Source organism: Plecotus auritus (genome assembly GCF_963455305.1).
Source record: "Plecotus auritus genome assembly, chromosome: 5".
In the NCBI taxonomy this organism is placed as follows: domain Eukaryota; kingdom Metazoa; phylum Chordata; class Mammalia; order Chiroptera; family Vespertilionidae; genus Plecotus; species Plecotus auritus.
In genome coordinates this window covers 60,678,840-60,692,713 of record NC_137776.1, presented here as the reverse complement: position 1 = coordinate 60,692,713, position 13,874 = coordinate 60,678,840, and the positions used below count along the sequence as shown (strand labels likewise).

Here is a 13,874-nt window from a genome sequence, read left to right as displayed (position 1 = left end):
CTTTCCTACTTCAATTATATAAGTTTCCTGGGTCAAAGATATAGAAAGACTGGAGAGTCCAGATAATTTTTCCCAAACACTGTACACCATTATCATCAAATAAGAAAAATTAACATCATAAAGATGTGAACCCTTTCTCACAAAGTACATCTACACATTTTACCCAATCCCAATAATAATATTAATAGGTTTTAAGGAGGAGGGAGTGATGACTAGATATATTTACTTAAAGTGAATATGATTTTTTAAACATACATACACAAATAAATATTAAAATTCTATAGAATGGAACTACCCCTATCAAAAAGAAAAAAAATCTTATTAAGCTCCAAGAATTTAAAAAAACAAAAAAAACACAAACTGTGATCCTGGTGTACGCATAGGCATAGAGATCAATGAAAGTAAATGAATATCCCAGAAATAGACCAAAATGTGTTTGGGAATTTATAATTCAAAAAGAAACCAAATGAGAAAAGTTGGGATTATTCAGTGAAATCAGTTTGACTAGCCAATGACTGACTGCTAATTTTCTACTAAAATTCCCTCTGTTTTTTTCTTGGACCCACGCTGACCAGCAGAGAGCCTGCATGCCCCACCCTCCCTGGCAGCCAGAAGTGCCCACATGACTTAAGTTCTCACCAACAGCAATAGAAGTGATGTGCGCAACTTCTGATCACTTGACCCGGACTTTCTCCTCTGTCCTTTGCACCGAGGGAACCCAGATATGGTAGCAAGCCAGCTATGACCATGCAGATAACTACAGTGGCAATTAAAGGGACCTGGGAATATGGGATGTTCTGCTGACCTGCTCTGCTCCCACTGGGACTGCTAAATGAGGAAAAACTCAACATTCATGTTCTTTGAACCATAGCATATTTTAGTCCCTTGGTTACAGCAGCTCAGCCTTCCCTTAATTATTAGAGCACCTGGAGAAAAATTAAGTTGCATTCATACCTAACATTCCAGATGGATCAAAGAATTAAAACTAAAAAATAAACACACACCAAAAACACATGACTCTATAAGGAACCATGAGATAGGTTTTTAACTGTAGGAATGGAAAAGTTTAACTTTTAACTGTGATTCAAAATCCTGAAGCCACAAAATGTTTGATTATATATTTATCTCTATAAATCTTGTTGAACATCTTTTATTGACTATCTCTTCCACTTAGCTCTATGGAGCAAGAATTGGGATCTGTTTTCTTTACTACTGTATAGCCTGCTGCCTAGAACAAGTGCCATGAGAGGTATTCAATAAATACTTGTTAAATGAATAAATTGGTAAACCTAAGGATACAAAATTTTAAATAATCTGCAGAGCAAAATAATTTTTATACAAAATACCAAATATAAATGTCATATATCACAAGGAGAATAAAAGGCGTGGCACTCATTTTGTTAATACATAGGAGATCCCATGAACGGATAATAAAAACATTAAGAACCCAATAGGAAAATAGACAAAGGACACAAACATAAAGGGAACAGAACAGGAAATAAAAATCGCATTCAACTTATGAAAAGATATTCTACGTCGACCAAAATAAGAAAAATGCAAATCAAAGCTACCTTAAACTGTCATTTTTCACCTCTCCATTTGGCAAAGAAAAAACAACCTACCAGTTTGACAACCGTACTGTGACCAGCACGGGTGTGAGGAAGCAGTGTTCTCATCCACTGCTGGTGAAATCTGAAACTTTGCAAGCTCTATGGCTACAGCAACTTGGCAATAAATTTCTACCAAAATTAAAATGTCCGTACCCTTTGACCTATCAATTCCACCACTAGAAACGGATCCTAAAGATATGCCCATGAATGTGTTTGAAATGATATATGTACAAGGTTATTCCCTACAGACTTGTTAATGAAAATAAAACTGAAAATGACCTATAGGGCCATCAATATAGTACTGGTTAAGTAAATCACAGTGCAGCTATAGCCAGTTTGCCTCAGTGGATAAAGCGTCAGCCCTCAGACTGAAGGGTCCTGGGTTCGATTCTGGTCAAGGGCATGTAACTCGGTTGCAAGCTCAATCACTGGCCCGGGTCAGGGTGCATGTCGGAGGCAACCAATCGATGTCTCTCTCTCACATTGATGTTTTTCTCTCTCTCTCTCTCTGTCTCTTCCGCTCTCTTCCACACTCTGTAAAACTCAATGGAAAAATATCCGTAGGTGAGGATTAACATAAATAAATCACAGTGCATCCACACAGTGGAATACTAGACATCCATATAAAAAGAATGCAGTATTAACTAAGAATAACTTCCAAGAAATAGTATTTCAATGAAAAAAAGGGTACAAAACAGTGTATATCATTACTATTTGCGTTTAGAAAAATTGCAGTAATCTATAGGTTACATACTGATATATGATGTATGATCTGAAATCTCTGGAAGAATACACAAGAAACTGGTAACAGTAGTTGTCTCTAGGAAGGGTAACTGGGCACTTGGGAGACTTACATTTCACTCCTGTCCCTTTCTAATCTTATAAATATTGATTATATTACTTTCCTAAAAATAAGTATTTTATAAAATAACAAAAAACACAAATATTCATTCCCAGCCCCAGATATCTGAAAACTTCTCTGGTGAGTCCAATCATCAATTACCCCATGAAACTACTAAGCTGGACAATTTTAACCCCATTTCATGATTAAGAATCAAAGGGTTAATTGCAATTAACTACCACCACCATCTCCTCCTCCTCCCTCAAATAAGCATACATGCAAAATATAAGTCAGTTTCTTAATTCCATCCCTATTATTCATTACTTTCTCGTAAAACTAATTCAACCTCATGCCACCTTAAATGGGCATGAAAATATCTCAAAACGCTCCAAAGATGGTAGCCAAAACTAACAACTATGCTAATATATTAATGCAGCCCAATGCCAGAAAACTTCCTTCCAGACTGCCGAGATGAAAATTTGACATAAGTGACACCTCAGCAACAGCCCCAAAGCTGTGTAACATCTGCCTTAGAAAATAAAAGCTCACATCCTTAATGACTAAAAGGCCAATGTCAACAGTCACGACTTTTGTTTTTTCCTTAACGTGAGGTCTCCCCCCACCCTCCTCCCCCTTTCAATTAGAGGCTAACGTCTCACTTGAGGACTGGTTATTATTATGTTACAGCCATATAAAAAGCACTAAGCAGTCATTACTTAGACTGAGACTCTGCTGAAAAGGAAAAATTCTCCTTAAAAGGGAAAATACCCACAACATATGAAATAGAAGGAAAAACCAAGTCATAAAACAAAATGTACAGTCACCATCGATTTTTGAACATAATTAATATACCTAGTTTGTTTGTAGAGGAAAAGATCTGTATGTGAAAAATGTGCTTTCAAAATTATTAGCTACAGGTAAAAGAGAGAAGGAATGGAGAAAATTATATTTATGTAAGTACAAGCACTTATATATATACTAGTGGCCCAGTGCACGAAATTCATACATGGGGGGGGGGGTGGTGTCCCTCAGCCCGGCCTGCACCCTCTCCAATCTGGGACCCCTCAGGGGATGTCCGACTACTGGTTTAGGCAGTGGGACATCCCTCTCGCAACCTGGGACCGCTGGCTCCTAACCGCTCACCTGCCTGCCTACCTGATCACCCCTAACCACTCTACTGGCCAGCCTGCTCGCGCCCAACTGCCCCCCCCTGCCAGCCTGATCGCCCCCAACTGCTACCACCTGCCAACCTGATCACCCCAACTACCCCCCTTGCTGACCTGCTCATCCCCAACTTCCCCCCCTGCCGGCCTGATTGCCCCCAACTGCCCCTCCTGCCGACCTGCTGACCCCCAACTGCTCTTCCTGCCGGCCTGCTCGCCCCCAACTGCCTTCCCCTCCTGGCCTGATCGCCCCTTACCACCTCTGCCTTGGCCCCGCCACCATGGCTTTGTCTAGAAGGATGTCTGGGAGGTCCCCTGAAAGGTCTCCCAGTCTAATTAGCATAGTACCCTTTTATTAATATAAATGCCTGTACTTTATACTGTTTTGTGACATTTGAAATTAAATAATAAAAAATAAACTTTTATATAAAGAACAAGGTTTTTTAAAATACTGAATTAGACTTCCCTTAAAAAGAAAGCACTTGACAGCTACGACAGTCCTTCCCCGAAAATGACAAACTAAGGAGGCTGCATAGAGAAAACCTGAGTTCCTTGCTTCTGTCTACACAAGTTTCAAATCATATCTGAGCAATCCCAACATTTAACTCAGAGAGACACACACACCAACATTTAGCACTGAAGGCCTCCCCTCAGAAACATTTTAGACTCTAGTAAGCATGTATTTGTATTACCTCCATAGCTTAACACAACCTGAACAGCATTTCATCCTGATGGCAAGACTTCTGCCCATAGATTTCAAAAGACTCCACAGGGAGCATGATATTAACATGTAGTTTGGGAAAAGGGAAAAGTATAGAGATAATATTAAGACCAGTGGTTGCCAAGGTCTGGGGTGCGGAATGAGAAATAGGTGGAGCACAGAGGACTTCCAAGCAGTGAAACTATTCTGTATGATACAATAATGGTGGATACATGTCATTAAACACTTGCCCAAACCCATAGAATGTATACCACCCAGAGCAAACCCTAATATAAACTATGGCCTTTGGGTGATGATGTGTCATTGTAGGTTCATCTGTTGTAATTAATACATCATTCTGATGTGGGCATTAATAGTGGGAGAGGTTGTGCATATATGGGGACAGGGTATATGAGGACTCTCTATACATTTTGCTCAATTTTGCTATGAACCTAAAACTACTGTAAAACATAAAGTTTATTTAAAAGGGCAGGGGAGGGGAAAAGAGTGGCCCTGTAAGGTGAACAGAATGGCAGAAGCATTTACATGTAGGGAAATGTTGGTAGTCGTTGAACAACTTGGCCAAAGTTGAAGAATGACTGAAGCTCCATTGGAAAAAAAAGCCTACCTTCAAGGCAATGCAAGAACTAAGGCTGATTCTAAACTTTATTATATTAGATTCATATAAACCGGCGAAATGATCATTGTGGCTAAGAAATTACCGTGTAGATTTGATCTCTGCCAAAGAGCATTAAAAGAGGTGATTTGTTGAAATGGCTCTACTGCTGGTTCCAGCAATGCTGCTCTGAGAGCTCCTGGGAAAGCTGACGCAGCTACCTTAGAGCTGGTTCCAGGTCATATCTTCCTGCCGTCCTTCAAGCGCTGTGCTCTTGTTCAGAGCTTCGCTCATTAGTTCACCAAGGACGTGGGGAGGGAGGTGTGCGCCTGGAATCTCCTGGAATAATGAGAAATCCCCAGGAGCTCCAATGCGATGCTCACAAGTGACTCGGGGCTGCAGAGGGGAAGAAGAAAGAAAAACAGTCTAAACAAAAGAAAACTCTGCAGTTGGGAATGTACTGGCTAAAGGAAGTGCATACTTGAGGAGCCTTTCAATTGGAACCACAAAACTAAGCTGATTTACAGTTAAAGCAAGTATGGGAAGGGTTGGAAAACACTGGCATGCAGTATGTGAGGTCATAGATCCATACTGCTCTCAAACAATTTTCCACATGACGCAAAACCAAGCAAGACCTGCAGTTGGTAAATTTCAAGATCAAGTTCTTTTAAATCCCACATATCATTACAAAACAAACAAATAAAACCCAGGGCTTTGCATATATTAATTGTTATATGTAGTTGGTTTGAAAATATAAAGTTCAAGCGGTGCAGAGAATGGAGTGTAAGTCTTTTCTGGATGCCCGGCCACTTGAGAGGCACCCCATGTACCAGAGCAACTAGTTTCTTGTTGTCCACCCACAAACAATCTGGTTTTGGTCCATTTTCAAGCACCATTCTCAGTTGCTGATAGATCTAGTTCAAAGGCTCATAAAACAATGATGGAAAAGGAGCACACAGCGGAAGGGAAGGGGGCTCCAGATAACTAACAAAAAACAAAAAGCTTCCCAAGCTCCCTTTTCCTTTAGGAAGACTTTCAAAACATCAACATTTGCCAAAGGAAGAGGAAATTTTTATTAGAACCAAACTTTCCCATTCGAATAGTTGAGTGACACAAAACACTGAAAAAACTTACTTCTTTCGGAAAACAGTGTTGTTGGTTTTTTTTAACCTCAAGGAACATGTTGCCAAGAAAAATTTCACGTAAATACATCTAAGCAGAAAACAAGCCCAAAACACAGCATTCCTCAATAATTATTTGAAAGGAAAATCACATCAACCTTGAAATTCAAGGAAATGCTTTTACAAATAATGTCAAACCTGTCCTCGCTTCGGTTTAAATTTAAGTTCACGATCAATTTGATTTTAAAATTGTAAGGTGCACTAAAAATAAGACACACAACCCCCCCCCCATCTCCATAGAAAGGTCAACCAGAAATATGACATTTTCAACAATCATTTAGTGAAGTTAAAGAGTAAAAATTCATTTCCAGAATGGACATCCTTAAAAACAAATTCATCAGCTAAGCAGCATTCACAAACCCTGAGTTTCAGAACAAACTGTTGAAATCCTGGTATTTTCCAAGATGCTGGGCCAGGGAAATTTGGCAGATCCACACTGAAGTTGCTTTTCCCGCTGCCAAAGACCAACTGAATTTTAGGAGAGGGCCAGTGCTAAGTTGCCCTGCCCAGGGCCCTCCATGTCTAATTTATAGGTACGTACTGTTTAGGAGCAGGTTGAGATAAGCAAGAAAATAAGAAAATGCTGGTGCATATTTTTCTGATTCTGTTTTTAAAACCCAGAGATGGACTTTTTAAAAAATTAAAATGGTGCGTCTACTTCCCTAACCCTACCACCTTCTCATTCTTCAAAACTATGTCCAGGTTCTCCTGCCTCTGTTCAGCCTTCTCTAATGATTCTTCTACTTTCCAGATCTTTCCACTCTAATTCCTCTGGTATTATAGCCTATATGACTCAACCTGGCATTTAATACTCTGCCTTGACCTGAGTTTATCTCAATTTATCTAAGTTATACTAGATGAGGGTCACATATTCTTCTTCTTCTGCTATATCCTTTTTCCATAGAACCTAGCATCTAGCATACAGTTGATGTTCAAGAGCTACTGAATAAAAACCATGTCTCCAAATTAAACATAGTTTTATATCTGTTTTAAAATTCATCAGCTCTCACCCCATGAATTGAAGTCAAAACCGTGGTGTCCTGCAAGGAAGAACTCAGGTTGGTAAAGTGGGAGCTCAAGTTGAGAGGAAATTCTGGACACTTAACTCTTCAAACGTCCTCGTGAGAACCAATCTCCCCACAAATACCCTTGATGCCAGTAAGCAAGCTTGGCAGAGCCTGAAAGATAGTGTAGAGCAATTATGTTCAAACCTCCAAGTGTGATTTTTTAAATAATTTTTTAAAGACACCAATGCACCAATTAAAATCAGTGCTATAAAATAAGTCTCTATATAGCAAACTCCAGCAACGTGTCACAAAACTTTCACTGAGCTGAGTTTTTTTCCAAAATCTTAGCCAACTCATGTGTTTGGCTATGGAGGTTTAATTATTGGCAGCTAATCATGCCTCGTGCCCTGTGAAAATGTGACCCATAAAGGTCAGAGGCACATTCCTGGGAAGTGGTGGAGGCTGAGTGTGAGGAAGGGGAAAAGGAGAAATCCAACTCCAATTGCAGGCTTACCACAGCACTACCTTTTTGTGTAATACAGTTTAAAAGAACATACCTGAGTCATTGTCAAGTGATGGGAGCTGACTAACAGGCAAGCATAAAAGGCACTTAAAATCAAACAAGTTTTTGGCAGTCAACATAGCAGCTAAGCAACAGGAGAAAAAAATTCAGGGCAAGTTCTTTCAACTTTTTAGCCACAACTGTATCCTTGGCTTCTAGAAATCATGGCTTCCAAATACTGCAAATCCTTGGCCTTTCAAGACATCACCCCTCATATGGTGACGGATGTTAACTAGACGTATGGTGGTGATCATTTTACAATATATACAAGTATTAAATCATAATGTACACCTGACACCGTACTTTCCCTTCTATCAACTCAAACCCCACAACCCAAATCCATCCTGGTGTATCCTGCTGCAGGATTACTACTAAGTGAAACTACTACAGGCTGCAGCACATGCTAGCAAGCGCATGAACTGAGGAAACAGACACACCCAGTTTTCCAACCTCCTAAATGTGAGCGTCCACAAATCATTTCACCTCTGTGTTTCAGTTTCCTTTCCCATGGAACACAATAAATACCTCCTATCTTTGAGTGCTACTAATAATGCCAGCTATCATTTAGTGAGCCTAGGGTTCTAGAACTGTGCTTAACCTCATTCGTTTTATCCGATTTAATCCTAACAACACAAAACTTGAGAGGAAGGTAGTATATTCCTATTTGAAAGATAAGCCCAGCCGGTGTGGTTCAGTGGTTGAGCATCGACCCATGAACCAAGAGGTCGCTGGTTCGATTCCCGGCCAGGGCACATGCCCTAGTTGCGGGCTTGATCCCCATTAGCGGGTGCGCAGGAGGCAGCCGATGGATGATGTTTCTCTCTCATTGCTGTTTCTATCTCTCTAACCCTCTCCCTCCCTCTCTCTCTAAAAATCAATAAAAACATATTTTTTAAAAAAGATAAAACAATGTTAGAAGGGTTAAGTAAAACTGTCCAAGATCATACTTTTTAAGTAATTAGCAAATCCAAGTTTTGCTGACTCTCAAATCTGTGTTCTTAATTACCAGTAAGTTAACTTCCACCTTGACTGTTTGCAAGAATTGAACTGAATGCTCATAGAAGACATTCTTTTTTTTAAATATATTTTTTATTGATTTCAGAGAGGAAGAGAGAGGGAGAGAGAGATAGAAACATCAATGATGAAAGAGAATCATTGATCAGCTGACTCCTGCACAGCCCCTACTAGGGATCAAGCCTGCAACCCAGGCATGTGCCCTTGACCAGAATTGTACCTGGGACCCTTCAGTTCACAGGTCGATGCTCTATCCACTGAGCCAAACCAGCCAGAACCATAGCAGACATTCTTAGTTCCCGTTCCTGTTTTCTACCTCTTAGAAAATAAAGAAAAGTGCTAAAACCGCGGCAGAAAAACATACATCCCAAACAATAACTCAAATCACCTGCACGATACTACAAATGTCCTCTTGTTCTGGCTCTAATATAATATTGTCACAACAAAGAGTATAAAATGTTGCATATCCTTAAAGAATAATCTACTCCAGCTACTTGGATTTGGGGGGGGGGGAAACAGGTTTGATCTATTAGTAATTCTGGAGAAATCAGCTGGTTTCCAAGCTACCCAATCTCCCAGTGGGAAAGAAAGTAGGTCATATGCCCCAGACAACTGATAAACTCAGGGGACACCACACAGCACAAAGAACAGGGAGCGCCACTTAACGTTGGGAAAAGATAACTGCTGATTGAACCAAAAAGTACGGAGGAACAGGGAGATACCGCAGATCCTGTTCTCTGGGTGCTTCCAAATCATAAATATAAATACAATAGGCATTAACCTTTGGGACTTGGGAAAGAGAAATGAGAATTCCCAGGAATTTCTATGGAATACCTCAAATTATAAGTTATTCTTAAAATACTTCCCAATATTTTTTACTCATTATTATGGATATCTAAACATAATCTATACTAATAAAAGAGTAATATGCTAATTAGACCAGGAGACCTTCCAGACGGCCTTCCAGACAAAGCCATGATGGCGGGGCTTAGGCAGAGGCGGTTAGGGGCCATCAGGCCAGCGGGGGGGTGGGGGGAGTTGGGGGCGAGCAGGCCGGCGGGGAGAGGGGCAGTTGGGGGCGAGCAGGCCAGCGGGGGGGGGGGGAGGGGGGTACGGGAGGTGAGCAGGCCGGCAGAGGGGGGCATTTGGGGGAGAGCAGGCCAGCGGGGGAGCATTTGGGGGGCAGCAGGCCGGTGGGGGGGGGGGGCAGATGGGGGCAATCAGGCCTACGGGGAGGGGGGCAGTTGGGGGCAATCAGTCTGGCAGGGGTGGGCAGTTAGGGGTGATCAGGCCAAAAAGGGGGGGTAGTTGGGGTTGATCAGGCCAGCAGGCAGAGTGGTTAGGGGCGATCAGGCAGGAAGGCAGGTGAGCGGTTAGGAGCCAGCAGTCCCGGATTGCGAGAGGGATCCCAAGGGGTCCCAGATTGAAGAGGGTGCAGGCCGGGCTGAGGGACACGTCCCCCGACCCCCCCATCCCCCGTGCACAAATTTCATGCACTGGGCCACTAGTTGTTAAATAAATAAATAAAAACTTAGTAGAATTTACAAAGAATTGCAGTCTATAACAAATATTCGAATGCCGGAAAATGCCAGTGAACAGTCCTGGGTAGTAGTCCAACAGTGGGCCCCATCCAGCCCGCAGCCTGTTTGGTAAACAAAACTTTTATGGGAACACAGCCCACTTGTGCATTTTACGTATAGTCTATAGCTGCTTTCACACTGAAACAGCAGAGCAGATAGTTGTGACAAAGTCCATATGGCTTGCAAAGCCTAAAATATCTACTCTCTGGCCCTTTAGAGAAAAAGTGTGTTGACCCCTGCAATAACCTGCATTTGGATGTACAAGCAAAGTTAACAGCACTACCCAGAGTCACATGTTGAAATGGCCATTTTAAAGACTTATTTTGTTTCGGAAACGTATTTCTTGGAATATTACTCATAGGATTTGTGTACTCTATGCTGTACATATAAACATATTATTTTATTTGCATAGATGACTCAGCAGGAGCAGCAGACAGGGCCACGTAATCTACAACATAGCAACATCAACATCTACCAGTAAATCATGACCGATTCTCTCCTCTGGGCTCCCATCCTGTCCTGGATCTGGGAAATGTAAATCTTATCCTTCAACTCCATAGGTTAGCTTTCAACTTGACCTCAGTGAATTCCTCAGCTCTACAAATGACTCTGTGTTGATTATTTAATTCTCACGCAAGAATCACAATACTTCTCCCTATTTACCTGATTGATTAACTGGTTTTTTTCAGGATTTAGAATGCTCAAAGAAATCCTTGGAAGGAGTTCTGTGTTGGAAACACTATTTTCTCAGGTATATATTTAAATATTGAGTAGGGGTCAAACTCACTAACTTTTAAAGAATGGAGGGAAAAGAGGTATAGAGAGAAGGCAGGCATGAAGAAGAACAAAATCTCCAGGGTCTTTTATGGAAAAGATTAAGGTCTCTCTCAAAGCCTAGAGAGAAGACCAGTTAAAGTGAACATACAATGACAATGAGATTTCCTAATACTTTGGCCCCAGAAACAGATTTAAGACCCAAGTATCAGAGCCCCTTTCTTCTCCAAAATTTAAATTATAATTTGGCTGAAATAAGAAGCATTCACTGTGAATCATGACAGAAGTGAGTATTTTAAACACCACACTGTATTTCTGAAGATAACTTGCTTATCTATATATATATATATAAGCCTAAGCGACCTTTTGACCGGTAGCTATGACACGTACTGACCACCAGGGGGCAGGCACTCAATGCACAGGCATGGAAATATGTAACAGACTGATGAATCTCAGAGGGAAGGGGGAAAGGGGGACGGGAAGAGATTAACCAAAGATCTTATATGCATACTAAAGGCCTGGTGCATGGATTCATGCACCAGTGGGGTCCCTCGGCCTGGCCTGTGGGGATCACACTGAAACTGGCAGTCTGACATCCCCCAAGGGGTCCCGGATTGCGAGAGGGCACAGGCCAGGCCGAGGGACCCCACCGGTGCACGAATCCATGCACCGGGCCTCTAATATGTATAATCTCAAACATCCTCATCTGAATCCATTCATCTATCCAGGCAAAGACTAATTTATCTGTGCTCAAAAGATGAAGCACAAGGATCCAGGAGAAAACTTAAGGGAACAAAGGCCATGGGATACTATAGCACTAAGAGGGTTCTAGGCTTAAACCAAAAACTCGTGGATTGATCCCAGCACTGCCAATCACTAGATATGTAATCTTAGGCCAACTGTGGGAGCCAAGTCTCTCACAGGCCAGATGGGCACCATGACTTTCTTGTAGAGTTGCCACATGTGACATACATCACATACAGTGAGTGCTAATAAGTGGGAACTATTATTATTAATGCAATAGTTAAGGAGCAATAATGAAGACTGAGAATCACAAGAGTTGAATTATTAGGTTGAATCATATAGAAAGGTCAAAATTTGACCATTTTGTCTCATAAAAATAGCAGTTTTTAAATAAATATAAAGGTCTGTGCAAGGGAAGAACATGAAAAAATAATACCCCATATTCACTGCCCCACTGGTGGCAACTTAGAAGAAATCCAGACGCCAGATGGGAAGGCTCGAGACTAAAATAGAAATCCCTTTTGTCAACTCCCACTAGATAGGAGGTGTGACTTCAGGGAAAAGATTCAACAACAGACAGACAGGGAGACAAAGAAAAACACACCTCACTCCTAGGTATCCCACGTAATTCACGCATTCTCTCCCTTCTCCCTTCCTGCCTTCTCCTTTTCTTTTCTTATTTCTTTCCCTACACAATGCCCAATGGTATCTTCTGTTAACCAGTTTGGAAAGGAAGGAGTCTTTCCGGTCAGCTAACATCACCAATTGCATGGTAGACCTTGTGGAGCAGTTAGCTCAACAAAGAAATTCAATGGATCTGTCACATTTCCCCCCTTATTTTTCTACTAGAGGCCCGGTGCACGAAATTCGTGCACAGGGATCCTCAACCCAACCTGCACCCTCTACAATCCAGGAGCTCTCAGGGGATGTCCTACTGATGGCTTAGGCCCACTCCCGTGGTTCTCTGCTCTCTGCGGGGCCTGGAGGTTTTGCTGCAGCCATGGAGATGAAGGCCCCATGCCCTGCTGTCCGCTCTCTGCCTGCCGCCGCCACGTGCCATGCGAAGGAAGCCCAAATGCCCTGCAGTGTGCTCTGTCTGCCAGGCCTGGGGGCTTTGCCAACACCGACACACTAAGGAAGCCCCCATGCCTTGTTGTCTGGGCTCTGTCTGTGGGGCCTGGGGGTGTTCCCGCCGCCACCTTGCTAAGGAAGCTCCCAAGCCCTGCTGTCCGGGCTCTGTCTGCCAGGCCTGGGGCTTCCCTGACATCACCCTGTGAACGAAGCCCCCAAGCCCTGCTGTCTGGGCTCTGTCTGCTGGTCCTGGAGCTTCCCCGCTGCCACTGCGCTAAGGGAGCCCCCAAGCCCTGCTGTCCGGGCTCTGTCTGCCATGTCTGGGGGCGGATCCAGCCTCACTGCTTGGTCCCCGCGAACCACCGCCGGGCTGACAGGCCCAGACGCTGCAGCAGCAGTGGAGCGGGAGGCTGGTCCGGCGGACAGGCCTGGACACTCCAGCAGCGGGGATGAGGGAACTGGGCGCCGCCATCTTGTGGCTATGGGGGCCATCATTTTTGTTGCGGAGTGACGGTTAATTTGCATATTTCTCTTTTATTAGATAGGGTCTTCCCTCACACCATAGGTGTTAATTTTTCAAATCCTGTGAGTCCTCACCCAGCTCATGAGTCTGTGGCTGCTCCATGGAGTCATGTCAACTCCTGCATGAGTTCTGAGTTTCAAGACACCCCATTAGCCCAAACCCAAGTGGCTCTACCCCAGCTGTATCTAAATTTCAAAAAGATTCTGAATGAGGAATTAGCACACCTTGTGTAGAGAGGGATGGAGAATAGGCAGAGGTAACAAAGGAGGAACAAGCCATTTCTTCCATCCTCCCAACCCACTCCTCCCAAAACAGAACCAGATTTCACTGGTAATTGGATGGTCTTTCTCAGTGTACGGGGTGCAGCTTGTATGTGTGTGGGTCCCACTCCCACTCCGCAGCACTCCAGCACTCCCAGGAGACACCATGTTTTATCTGCTGTCTCTTAGTAGCCTGTAATGCTTGATGATTACCCTCACACAGAATGC

The 13,874-nt window shown here is 42.8% G+C and overlaps 1 protein-coding gene across 3 annotated transcripts in view; it reads right to left on the bottom strand.

Moving 5' to 3' along the window:
• The window catches only part of ACVR1 (activin A receptor type 1), a 131,860-nt gene that overhangs the window by 72,746 nt on the left and 45,240 nt on the right, over positions 1-13,874 (bottom strand). The window contains exon 2 of one of the 3 annotated variants that reach the window (XM_080671270.1): positions 5,152-5,326. The exons of 1 other annotated variant lie outside the window; for it this stretch is intronic. The gene's annotated coding sequence lies outside the window, so the exon portion shown is untranslated. Of the gene's footprint in view, positions 1-5,036; positions 5,327-13,874 lie in introns of all 3 variants that reach the window. One more of the 3 variants, XM_080671269.1, reaches the window with a different exon arrangement.